The 12246-nt window shown below is 45.7% G+C and overlaps 1 pseudogene; it reads right to left on the bottom strand.

The window, feature by feature from the left end:
- The window catches only part of LOC131198175 (dual specificity mitogen-activated protein kinase kinase 7-like), a 35644-nt pseudogene extending 29123 nt beyond the window's left edge, over positions 1-6521 (bottom strand).
- Positions 6522-12246: the final 5725 nt, after the last annotated feature.

Raw genomic sequence — 12246 nt, 5'->3', positions numbered from 1 at the left:
AGACAATATCACCAAGACCACCCTCAGACGCCCCATCTGAATCACCGCAATTTTGGTCCAGACCGTCCCGAAGCTGAACGATTTTATCGTATAGATAACCGTTAAACTCCTCAGCACGTCCCTGCAACGGGTCATCCCGCTCCCCCTGGTGAAGGAGGGAACGGGTCACCCGAAACAGGGCGGCTGGGCGGTTATCTGCCGACGCAATGAGGGAGGAGGCGTAGCAACGCCTCGCTTCCCTCAGTGCCACTAGGTAGGTCCTAGTATAGGACCTAACTAGTGTCCGATCAGCCTCTGAACGGCTAGACCTCCAGGAACTCTCTAGGCGTCTTCTCCGGCGTTTCATCCCCCTCAGCTCCTCGGAGAACCAAGGAGCCGGTTGGGATCTACGCCGGGTCAGAGGCCGCAGAGGCACGACACGGTCTAAAGCCCCAGCCGCAGCCCGTTCCCAGGTTGTGGCTAGTTCCTCTGCCGTGCTGTGAGCCAGACCCTCAGGAAATGGCCCAAGCTCCGTCCGGAACCTCTCCGGGTCCATCAGGCACCTGGGACGGAACCAACGTAGCGGTTCCGTCTCCCTGCAGTGTTGAGTAGCGGTCAGAAAGTCCAGGCGAAGGAGAGAGTGATCTGACCATGACAAAGGTTCTGTGACTACATCTCTCAAGTCCAGATCCTTCAACCACTGACCAGAGATAAAAATCAGGTCCAGTGTGCCTCCCCCGATGTGAGTGGGGCCATCCACTACTTGAGTCAGGTCCAAGGCCATCATGGAAGCCATGAACTCTCGAGCCACTGTTGATGACGAGCCGGCAGATAGCAAGTTAAAGTCCCCCATGACTAAAAGTCCGGGGGTCTCCACTGCCACCCCAGCAAGCACCTCCAGGAGCTCGGGCAGGGCAGCTGTCACGCAGCAAGGAGCCAGGTACGTGACCAGCAAGCCCATCTGACACCTATGACCCCATCTCACAAAGAGGGATTCACACCCGACAATCTGAGGTACAGTGGTCTCCCTTGGCTCTAGACTCTCTTTAATAACAACCGCCACCCCCACCCCACCCCTACCCTGGGCCCTCGGCTGATGAAATGCACGGAAGCCCAGTGGGCACATTTTGACCATTACTACCATGTACCACCCACAACATCCATAAGTTTCCAAAAACAAATCAGATTGACTTATTCAACATCTGCCTTCCATCCGGTCCTACTTTCTCCTTCTTCTCATAACATTCCTCCTACCACTGCCATCCTGGCTTCCAAGTCAGCTAAGTCTATGCAGACCAACCTAAAGGCAACTTCCTGGCTTCCATCAAAACTTCCTCTCTCCCTTCTACTATTCCATATCCATTACTTTCTTCCCCCTTCTCCCACTCTGGAGGATCCATCTATAAACAAATTAGTTCTTTCTCCCAAGGGAAAATCCATTAAACCAAGTTTAAACTTAGAATATAATACCCTAACAAAATAATGTTCAAAATCCAATCCTCAACTCCTTCAGGTGTTATTTTTGTAGTTTTTTCATTAATCAAATGTATTTTGATTAATGTAAAATCCTAAGTATTTATCTTTCTTTCTATATATTGTAATTGCTAACTCATGTTTGAAACAATTCCTAAAAGGGCAACAACTATGTGCTGCTAACAAACAATGCCTTAGGATGGAGTACCTAAGCATTCAAAATCAGTGTATCCCACACAGAGACATTTGAAATAAAAAGAACAGCTTCAAAAAGAAAACACAAAATCTAAACAAGGTATTTTGGATCAATCCTCTGAAATATATTCGGGCCAAACTTTAGTATCAATCTTCTGTTTTAAGTAAAATGTGAGTCAGATTCAGATTCCATTCAGATGGAAGCATATTCTCATTGAATAGGTTAAAACATTTTCAAATATAAGAAAAGTCTTTCAAAATAATTTCTTTTATATATAGGTTTAATTAAGCATTCTAAACCTCAAAAATTTCCAGAAAAAAATAAAATCAAAATTGTATTCAGAGCAAAAAAGAAAATATATCTGCATAGCTTTTATATGCAGATGAAAGAGACCAAAACAATTAGAGGCAAGGTTGCACAAGCAGGTCTCCCATTTGCCCCACCTTTCACAGACAGGCTCAATAGAAGAGTGGGGGGATAAGAGAAAAAAAATGGTTAAAACGAGCAGAAAAGCCTCACTCTCCCTCCCTTTCCTATTTTTCTCGCACCTCTAAGGCAAGAAGGTCCTTGAGTAAGAAAAAGAAAAGTAACAACCAGCAAAAGGAAAAGATGTTTAAAAAACTGCACAGAAATCTTACCCCTTTCCCCCAGTCAGCAGTCTCTCAACAAAATAATTTTCTGTTTCTCCCTCTCTTTCTAGCTTTAATAAATCACACATTTTTTCCCATATTCTCCATGGGATCTTTCTCATTTCTTTTCCTTGCAACTTACTGTTTCTTTATACAAAAGGGAATTAAAGTACATTCACACCAACTTTTACCCTCAACATACTCACATTTGCACTGCAATCAAACTGCTTGTGTAAACCAATTTCACATGCAAAAATCCCCTTTCACGAAAAACGAACATTACCATTATTTCAGGGAGCTTTTTCACAAACCAATGAGCTCCATTTGCTAAATAATTTTGTGTACTATTATCAGAGGGTTTCATCTTCCATCTAGGTCAATCTGTAGCTCGTTCCTCAAGCAGTGGGAAAACTCAGGAAGTGGTTTTACTCAAAAATGTGATTTTTGGCCCTAACCACTGCCAGTTTCCCACAGCTTCAAGCCCAAGCTGAGAAATTTACTTAATTTGCTGGCCAGCCAAACATATCACAATCAATTCAATCCCATTCAATTCTACACACACATTTAAGAATTTTTAATAGAAATCACATCAAATTGTTCAAGTCAAATTATCTGAGTCTTCCTGTTTAAACAGGCTTTATCTTTTAATTAATAATAATAATAATAATAATAATAATAATAATAATAATAATAATAATAATAATAATAATAATATTTTAATTTGTATACCGCCCTTCTCCCGAAGGACTCAGGGCGGTGAACAGGCAGAATAAAAACAGCAATCAAATACATACAATAAAATATCAAATTAAAAAACTTATTAAATTTAGCCCGCATTTAAATACCTTTAAAATCCAAAAACCTAATTTAAAAATTTAAAACCCTAAAAACAACTAAAAAGTTCTATGCCAGTCCCACAAGGGTAAATAAATAGGTCTTAAGCTCGCGGCGAAAGGTCCGAAGGTCCGGAAGTTGGCAAAGTCCAGAGGGAAGCTTGTTCCATAGGGTAGGGGCCCCCACAGAGAAGGCCCTTCCCCTGGGGGCCACCAGCCGACATTGCTTGGCTGACGGCACCCTAAGGAGTCCCTCTCTGTGAGAGCGCACGGGTCGGTGGGAGGCAAACGGTGGCAGTAGGCGGTCCGTAAGTAACCCGGTCCTAAACCATGGAGCGCTTTAAAGGTAGTAACCAACACCTTGAAGTGCACCCGGAAGACCACAGGCAGCCAGTGCAGTCTGCACAGGATTGGTGTTATATGGGAGCTCCGACCAGCTCCCTCTATCACCCGCGCAGCTGCATTCTGGACTAGCTGAAGCCTCCAGGTGCTCCTCAAGGGGAGCCCCATGTAGAGAGCATTGCAGTAATCCAGGCGAGAGGTAACAAGAGCATGAGTGACTGTACATAAGGAATCCCGGTCAAAAAAGGGGCGCAACTAGCAGATTAGGTGAACCTGATAAAAAGCTCTCCTGGAGACGGTCGTCAAGTGTTCTTCAAACGACAACCGTCCATCCAGGAGAACGCCTAAGTTGCGCACCCTCTCCATTGGGGCCAATGACTCTCCCCCAACAGTCAGCCATGGTTGTAGCTGACTGTACCGGGATGCCGGCATCCACAGCCACTCCGTCTTGGAGGGATTGAGCTTGAGCCTGTTTCTCCCCATCCAGACCCGCACGGCTTCCAAACACCGGGACAGCACTTCGACAGCTTCGTTGGGGTGGCCCGGGGTGGAAAAGTACAGCTGCGTGTCGTCAGCGTACAGTTGATAACTCACCCCAAAGCCACTGATGATCTTGCCCAGCGGCTTCATATAGATGTTGAACAGGAGGGGCAAGAGAATCGACCCCTGCGGCACCCCATACATGAGGCACCTCATGGTCGATCTCTGCCCCCCTGCCAACACTGTCTGCGACTGGTCAGAGAGGTAGGAAGAGAACCACCGAAAAATAGTGCCTCCCACTCCCAAATCCTCCAACCGGCGCAACAGGATACCATGGTCGATGGTATCAAAAGCTGCTGAGAGATCGAGTAGGACTAGGGCAGAGGAATAACCCCTGTCCCGAGCCCTCCAGAGATCATCAACCAACGCGACCAAAGCTGTCTCCGTGCTGTATCCAGGCCGAAAGCCGGACTGGAACGTTTCATCCAGGAAATGGGGTAGCTGACATGCCACCACACTCTCTACAACCTTCGCCACAAAGCGAAGGTTGGAGACAGGATGGTAATTACCTAAAATGGCTGGGTCCAGGGAAGGCTTCTTGAGGAGGGGTCTCACCATCGCCTCTTTCAAGGCGGGAGGGACAACTCCCTCCAACAAAGAAGCATTAATAATTCCCTGGAGCCAGCCCCGTGTCACCTCTTGTGTGGCCAGCACCAACCAGGAGGGACACGGGTCCAATAAACATGTAGTGGCATTAAGCCTACCCAGCAACCTGTCCACATCCTCAGGAGTCACAGGATCAAACTCATCCCAAACAGTCTCAACAAGACGAGGCTCTGACCTCTCACCTGGATCTACCCAATTTTGGTCTAAACCGTCTCAGAGCTGAGCGATTTTATCATGCAGATACCTACTAAAATCCTCGGCTCGACCTTGCAAGGGGTCATCCCGCACCTCCTGCTGCAGGAGTGAGCAGGTCACCCGAAACAGGGCGGCCGGGCGGTTATCTGCCGATGCAATGAGGAAGGAAATGTATATACGCTTAGCCTTTCTCAATGCCACCAGGTAGGTCTGAATAAATGACCTAACCAGTGTTCGGTCAGTTTCGGAATGGCTAGACCGCCAGACACTCTTTAGGCGTCTTTTCCGGCGTTTCATCTCCCTCAGCTCCTCAGTAAACCAAGGAGCTGGTTGAGACCTATGCCGGGTCAGAGGCCGCAAAGGCACGACATGGTCCAGAGCCCCAGCCGCGGCCTGTTCCCAGGCCGCGACTAGTTCTTTGGCCGTGCCGTGGACCAGTTCCTCAGGAAACGGCCCAAGCTCCTTCAGGAACCTCTCCGGGTCCATCGGGTGCCTGGGATGGAACCAACACAATGGTCCTGTCTCCCTGTGGTGTTGGGTAGCGGTCTGAAAGTCCAGACGAAGGAGAAATGATCCGACCATGACAAAGGTTCAACGACTATATCACCCAGTTCCAGATCATTCATCCACTGACCCAAGATAAAAATCAGATCTAGTGTGCCTCCCCCGATGTGAGTAGGGCCATCCACTACTTGAGTCAGGTCCATGACTGTCATGGAGGCCATGAACTCCCGAGCCGCTGAAGATGCTGTGCCGGTGGATGGCAAGTTGAAATCCCCCATGACCATCAGTCTGGGGGTCTCAACCACCAACCCGGCAAGCACCTCCAGCAACTTGGGCAGGGCTGTTGTCATGCAGCAAGGAGCCTGCAAAACCCCGGGTGGGAATAAACATTTTCTTCTTTCTTCTTAGTTTTTTTTTTTTTCAGAGTTTTCTGGCTTTTTTGATAATGGTAAATTCTCAAGATCTTTATAACACTGCAGTATCTCTTTTCTTTTCTACTACTTCCTACTGCACATAAAACATAAACTAAACATATCTTCTTTGGTCAGCCCCAGCTTCTAAATCATCTTACTGTATGGAGGGGCTTCCCCAACCTTTAAGTATTTTTCCCTAAAGGACTAGTCAGATCTATTTACAATTTGGTTCTTCTTCATTGTTTTATTGAACTTCTCACTTTTACTCAAAGTTATATCCATTGTTCTATCTCCTCAAGCACTGGATTGTTACTAACTGTCTTTGCCCTGAGGATGTTTTGTTCCTTCTGATTCTAGCGTGAATCTCCCAGCCAGCGCTGGCTTATTTTTAAAGATCCAGACTATGGCTATTCTATTCTATTCTATTCTATTCTATTCTATTCTATTCTATTCTATTCTATTCTATTCTATTCTATTCTATTCTATTAATTGGCATTTCCTTTAATGTGTGTGCCCCCGCACATGCACACACACACCAAGGAATATTTTAAATTCCAAAAGAAAATGCATGGGGATCATTAGGAGGCATAAAACAGTTTTAACAATTTAAAATCTAGAGAGAGATTTGTAAATATTTTTCCCCCAAACCCTTGCACTTATGTTTGCAAGCAACATACATTTTTATGTGGGGTCCACTTTACCAGAGGTTAACAACATTCACTGCCACAGTCATCTTTACCAAGATTCTCTCAGGGATGGGTCCTTGAATGCGTTTCTTCAGTTTCTCTGCACACATGCCCATTAGCTCCATGGCTATAAAACATCAGTCTATGGGGAAAAAAGAGGAGAAATGAAGGGAGATATTGACCAAGTTAATCATATTGCATTTTAAAAATAGAGTAGACAGAAGCACTGGGTTCACTTACCTTTGTGATGAAAGTCACAAAGAATTGAACAATATATCATGACTCCTCAACACCATATCCAGATCCATTAGGATCCTTCTGTTCTCTTCTTTGTTACTAGAACTACACATTTGCTAAGGAGAGGAAAAAAGGATGGGGCATACCTGAGAATGGAGGGTAGATAAAACATTTTTAAAAAAATATGTGCTGTACATGCCTTTCCTCATGGTGAGCACTTCCATTATCTGTCCAATGATCATCACTATTTTCTATCTAAAAAAGACACATTGTAAATCTCTTCAATCTATCTCTCCTGTCTCAAAAATAAGTAAATCATACAAGCTATATTCAAAGTGAGTAAATTCCTGCCATTTCAACCCTGACTTTTTATTCTTTTAAGAGTTTTGTGTTTCAAGAGTTTTGAGTTTCCAAACTCAAGTATATCTACCTCACTTTCACAGCTATGATGTGTCCTGTCTTTTTGAAGTGCATTTTCCAAATTTGTCCACATGTTCCACTACCAATCTCACCAAGGTTTTCTAGGTCATGGATTTCAACTTGATATCTCTGTGGGAAATGAGGATATATAAATTAGACACAAGCAAATATTAATATAATGAAGATTGAAAAAGGAAATACTGTTTTATGGCAACTTTTAGTGCAGTCAACTGTTATGTCGTCAGGCTGCAAAGTATTTTAATCTATTATATCTCTTATCTCTTCCTATAAAATATCCTTTATAAAGCCACATTAACTTGCCAATCTAAAGTGGAAATTCACAGCAGAACTTTGAAATGCCTGTCTGAAAGTTAAATATTAATTTGAAAAATATACTGTATGAAATGCAACAAAAAGAATAAGCTGGACAACCCACAAATCCTATATCCAAGAATGCAGGTTGTGCCACATTAAATCAGACTATGAAGTTCCGTATCACAATTTTCCGGCCTCAAATGTGATTCATTTTTAATCAGATACTGGGCTGGAATACTTTGTCTAGAGCAGGGTAGATGAAATCACCCTACCTGGCCTCCAGTGGTCAAATAACCGGTTTGCTTCATGATCTCCTGCAGTTTTTGATCAATTTCTATGCTAGGAAGGAAAAGAAAGAAAAGCTAAAGAGTTTATGGCAGTTTGTATCCTTGTATCCTTGACAGGGGACTTATCAATATACATTCTCTGTGGGAACATATACTATGAAGAAGAATATAGACAACCCTATTATCAAGCTCCCATGCTCAGCAACAGTACCTGAATAATTATCTAAAGAAGGAAAATTCTACAAAGAATAAGAAGTAGTTCTGCATTCAACCCTCTTGACAAAATCAGCCAGTCCTACAACAAGCCCTCTAAATCTTTCCCAGCTGTAAAGAAGAATTGTCATGAATATTTACTTAACTGGGGAATGCAAAATAAGCAGCGGGCCCAGTTAATAAACCGGCACACCCTTTCATGGACAGATACTTTTAAACTTCTTGGGGCCTAATACAAATATCACACCAAATAAATAAGCTGCATTCCAATACATAGGAAAAATACTACATTTACTGAAAATATCTTAACATGAATTTGAAAGTTCTGCTTTTTACATTCTGCCAAACATAAGTCCTTACAGTACACATTGCCTACTATGATGGCATTCTTACTATAGCAAGAAATCATGTCTTGTAATGACTTGTTTGGTTCTAATCTCATTTATGAGTGGTGAGTATGTAAGACACAGGGATTCAGCAATGACTGCAGCAAATTACTTTCAACCCTAGGAAGAGGACAACAGTAAAACATTTCCCAAAAAAATATTACCAAAGGAACATGGATTTGTCCACATACAGTAGTTACCAGGAGTCAAGAGTGACTCAGAGGCAATCAAATCAAGCAATTAAATAAGCAACAATGCTAAAGTATATAATGAATGGTCAGCCTCCACACCAACATGCTGTCACTGAACATCATAATAGCACATTATTGCAAGTTCTTCTTTTATGGTATAGATTAGACCATATGTATACTGCCATACTTGTTACATATATTTCCATTTCATTAGACATTAAAGCAGTAGTGGGATTTGTAATGTATTTTGAACTTTGAGAGGGAATTTTGGGCGGGAAAATTGCACGTTGCTGATTGGTTGAAGCCTCAACCAAAAGAGTATTTAAAGGGGTTTTTGCCGTTTGTGTTTGCTGGGGTCACAATAAACTAAAGAGCTGTTGTCACTCACTGGTCTCCTGCCTCTTCATTGCCCGAACTTAACATTGGTGACAAGGATGGGATGTTGAGGCAGTGAGATCATGAAAGAGTTGACGGAACCAGGAATTCGCAAACCCAGCCAGTTCTCGAAGGCGGAAAATAGCGATGTCCAGCTACACGCCGCCAGCGCCATTTGACCCAGCAAAGGAGAAATGGGGGTCGTACATGGCTCGTTTCGAGTGTTTCCTCGAAGCAAACGAACTACAGGGAGTCTCGGATAATCGGAAGCGAGCATACTTCCTGAGCCACTGCAGTCCAGAGGTCTTCGATACGGCGGAGTCACTCTCAGAGCCAACGCCGGTACAATCGGTACCGTGGCAGACACTACAAACAACACTTCGAGCGCACTACGCACCGGTACCCTCAAAGTTCGTCCAACGGTTCGAGTTGAGGCAACGGGTACAGCGAGAGGGCGAATCAATAAGTGTGTACATGGCCGCGTTGAGGAAAGCCACAAACCACTGTGAGTACAGAGATTTGGAGGATTCCCTACTCGAACAACTCATTTGTGGGGTCAGGGACATCAGACTACAAAGGCGGCTGCTGTCTAAAAGCAACCTGACTTTAGCGATAGCCCTGGACGAAGCCAGAGCTCATGAGATGTCCACCAAGGCGGCGGAGACCTTGCAAAAGCCAAACGCGCAGGGTGCCAGGACAAAGACTACACTGGTCCACAGCGAGGAAGTCCAGGCTGAATTGGAAGGTGAGGAAGAGGAAGAGGTGTTCCACACCAGGAGGCTGGAGAGAGGTGACCGGGACGAATGTGTGAGTTGTGGGGGGCAGCACCAATGGCAAAACTGCAGATTCAAGGACGCGGTTTGTCGGCGGTGTGAAAAAAAAGGACACATAGCTCGGGCCTGCTGAGCCCCCCAGCCTTCCCACCAAAAATTCAAACCGACCAATCAGAGCGCGGGAGCAGCGAAGCGGCCCGGGATTGGTCCATTTAAAAAGGGCGCGAAGTTAAACCAGACCACTGTGAGATTGGGCCACGCATCGACACGACTAGAGAAGAAAATATTTACCCAAGTCTACATTGAAGGGGTGCAGTGCCCAATGGAAGTAGACACTGGGTCGTCAATCACAATTATGTCCTGAGACACCATCGTGAGAGACTTGCCAGCCATCGCAAAACGTCAGCTACAAACCCAGAAGCTGAGAGTGCAGGACTACCAAGGGAATCGGATCCCTGTTCGAGGAGTCACATCCGTCCAAGTCAAATATGGACAATTCAAAAAGACCCTGCCAATCACCATAGTAAACGGAACTCTACCGAGCTTGCTAGGGTTGGACTGGCTCTGAGCTTTGGGCATGGGAGTGACCGGGGTCCACAGGAGCGACGTCATCCTCAGAGACGAACTACTGAAGGAGTTCGAGGATGTTTTCAAGGATTGCCTGGGCAAGTACGTGGGGACCCCTATTTCGTTCAACCTTGACCCCCAAGTCGCCCCCATCTGGTTAAAGGCTAGGAGGGTTCCATTCACCCTAAAGCCCAAAATTGACTGAGAATTAGACAAGCTAGTAAGCCAGGGAATACTAGTCCCCGTCGATCATGCAAAATGGGAGATACCCATAGTAACCCCAGTCAAACCGGACGGATCGGTCCGGATTTGAGCTGACTACAAAGCAACGCTTAACAAAGCATTGCAGAAAAGTGCATACCCCGTTCCAGTGGTGCAACATTTGCTGCACTCATTAGGGCAAGGGCAGGTCTTCGCCAAACTCAATTTGGCCCAAGCCTACCAGCAGCTACCTGTAGATAGCAGCACAGCAGAGGCGCAGACAATTGTCACGCACCGCGGGGCTTTCAAATGTACGCAACTCCAGTTTGGAGTTAGCGTGGCCCCAGGGCTCTTCCAGAACCTAATGGAGCGATTATTACAGGGCCTACCAGGAGTGGTACCATACTTCGACGATTTATTGGTATCAGCCGAAAACTTAGAGGAACTCGGGGTAAAACTAAGGAAGGTGTTGGGCATTTTTAGGTCTGCTGGGCTTAAAGTTAAGCTCAACAAATGCCACATTGGGGTGAAATCTGTAGAATTCCTAGGATACCGAATAGACAGGGAAGGGATCCACCCCACGGAGAGCAAGGTACGGGCTATTAGAAAGGCCCCAGCCCCCAAAAATAAAACAGAATTACAGGCATTCTTGGGGCTTGTTAATTTCTATGCGGTATTCTTGAAGAATAAAGCAACAGTAGCCGAACCGCTACATAAGTTGCTAGCAAAGAAAGCTGTGTGGTCCTGGGGGAGAGAAGAGGCTAGGGCATTTGAGGGGGTAAAAAACCTTTTGTCCAGCGATAGCCTCCTCATCCAGTACAATGGCACGTTGCCACTAGTGCTAGTTTGCGATGCTTCACCATATGGGGTGGGGGCGGTGCTCAGCCATAGGTTACCGAATGGAACAGAAGCCCCTATAGCGTATTATTCCCAGACGATGTCCTCTGCGGAAAGGAACTACAGCCAGCTAGATAGGGAAGCGTTGGCCATAGTCTCCGGGGTTAAGAAATTCCACGAATACTTGTTTGGGCGAGATTTCGAGATAGTCACGGACCACAGACCCCTTCTAGGACTCTTAGCGGGTGACCGCCCAACACCCGTGGCATTTTCTCCCAGGCTGACCCGATGGACTATTTTCCTAGCGGCATACTCCTACAAATTGCTCCACCGCCCAGGAAAAGATTTAGGGCATGCGGATGCTCTGAGCAGATGCCCTTTACCAGAGACAATTGAAGACCCCACCCCGGGGACTCCCGTCTTGCTAATTGACTCTTTGGACTCTGGCCCAGTCACATCCAAGCAGGTGGCTAGGGCATCTTACAGGGACATTACAATATGGACTGTAATCGGTTGGGTGCAAAGGGGTTGGCCCGCTGCGCCGGGCGAGCATTTCAAAGACTTTGCGAAAAAACGATCAGAACTGTCGGTTCAAGGGGGGTGTCTGTTATGGGGGGATAGGGTAGTTATCCCAGAAAAATTACGCGAAAATGTGTTGGAACTGTTGCATGTGGGCCACTCAGGGATTGTGAGGATGAAGAGTTTAGTGAGGAGTTATGTATGGTGGCCCTTAATGGATAAGGACATCAGCGACAGGGTAGGGAAATGCCAATCCTGCCAAGAGTCAAGGTCGCTACCCCCTACAGCCCCAGTTAGAGAGTGGGAGAAACCCCAGGGGCCATGGTCCAGGATTCACATAGATTTTGCGGGGCTGTTCCATGGGCAGACCTTTTTAATTGTAGTAGATGCCTACTCAAAATGGTTAGAAATCATCCTCATGAAAAGCACAATGGCCGAAGCAGTAATCACAGTCCTAAGGCATCTATTCGTGACACACGGCCTGCCCGACACCCTAGTCTCTGACAATGGCCCGCAATTCACGGCAAAC

Source organism: Ahaetulla prasina, chromosome 4 (genome assembly GCF_028640845.1).
Source record: "Ahaetulla prasina isolate Xishuangbanna chromosome 4, ASM2864084v1, whole genome shotgun sequence".
In the NCBI taxonomy this organism is placed as follows: domain Eukaryota; kingdom Metazoa; phylum Chordata; class Lepidosauria; order Squamata; family Colubridae; genus Ahaetulla; species Ahaetulla prasina.
The sequence above is the reverse complement of the archived record's forward strand: the minus strand, read 5'-3'. Positions and strand labels throughout refer to the sequence as shown.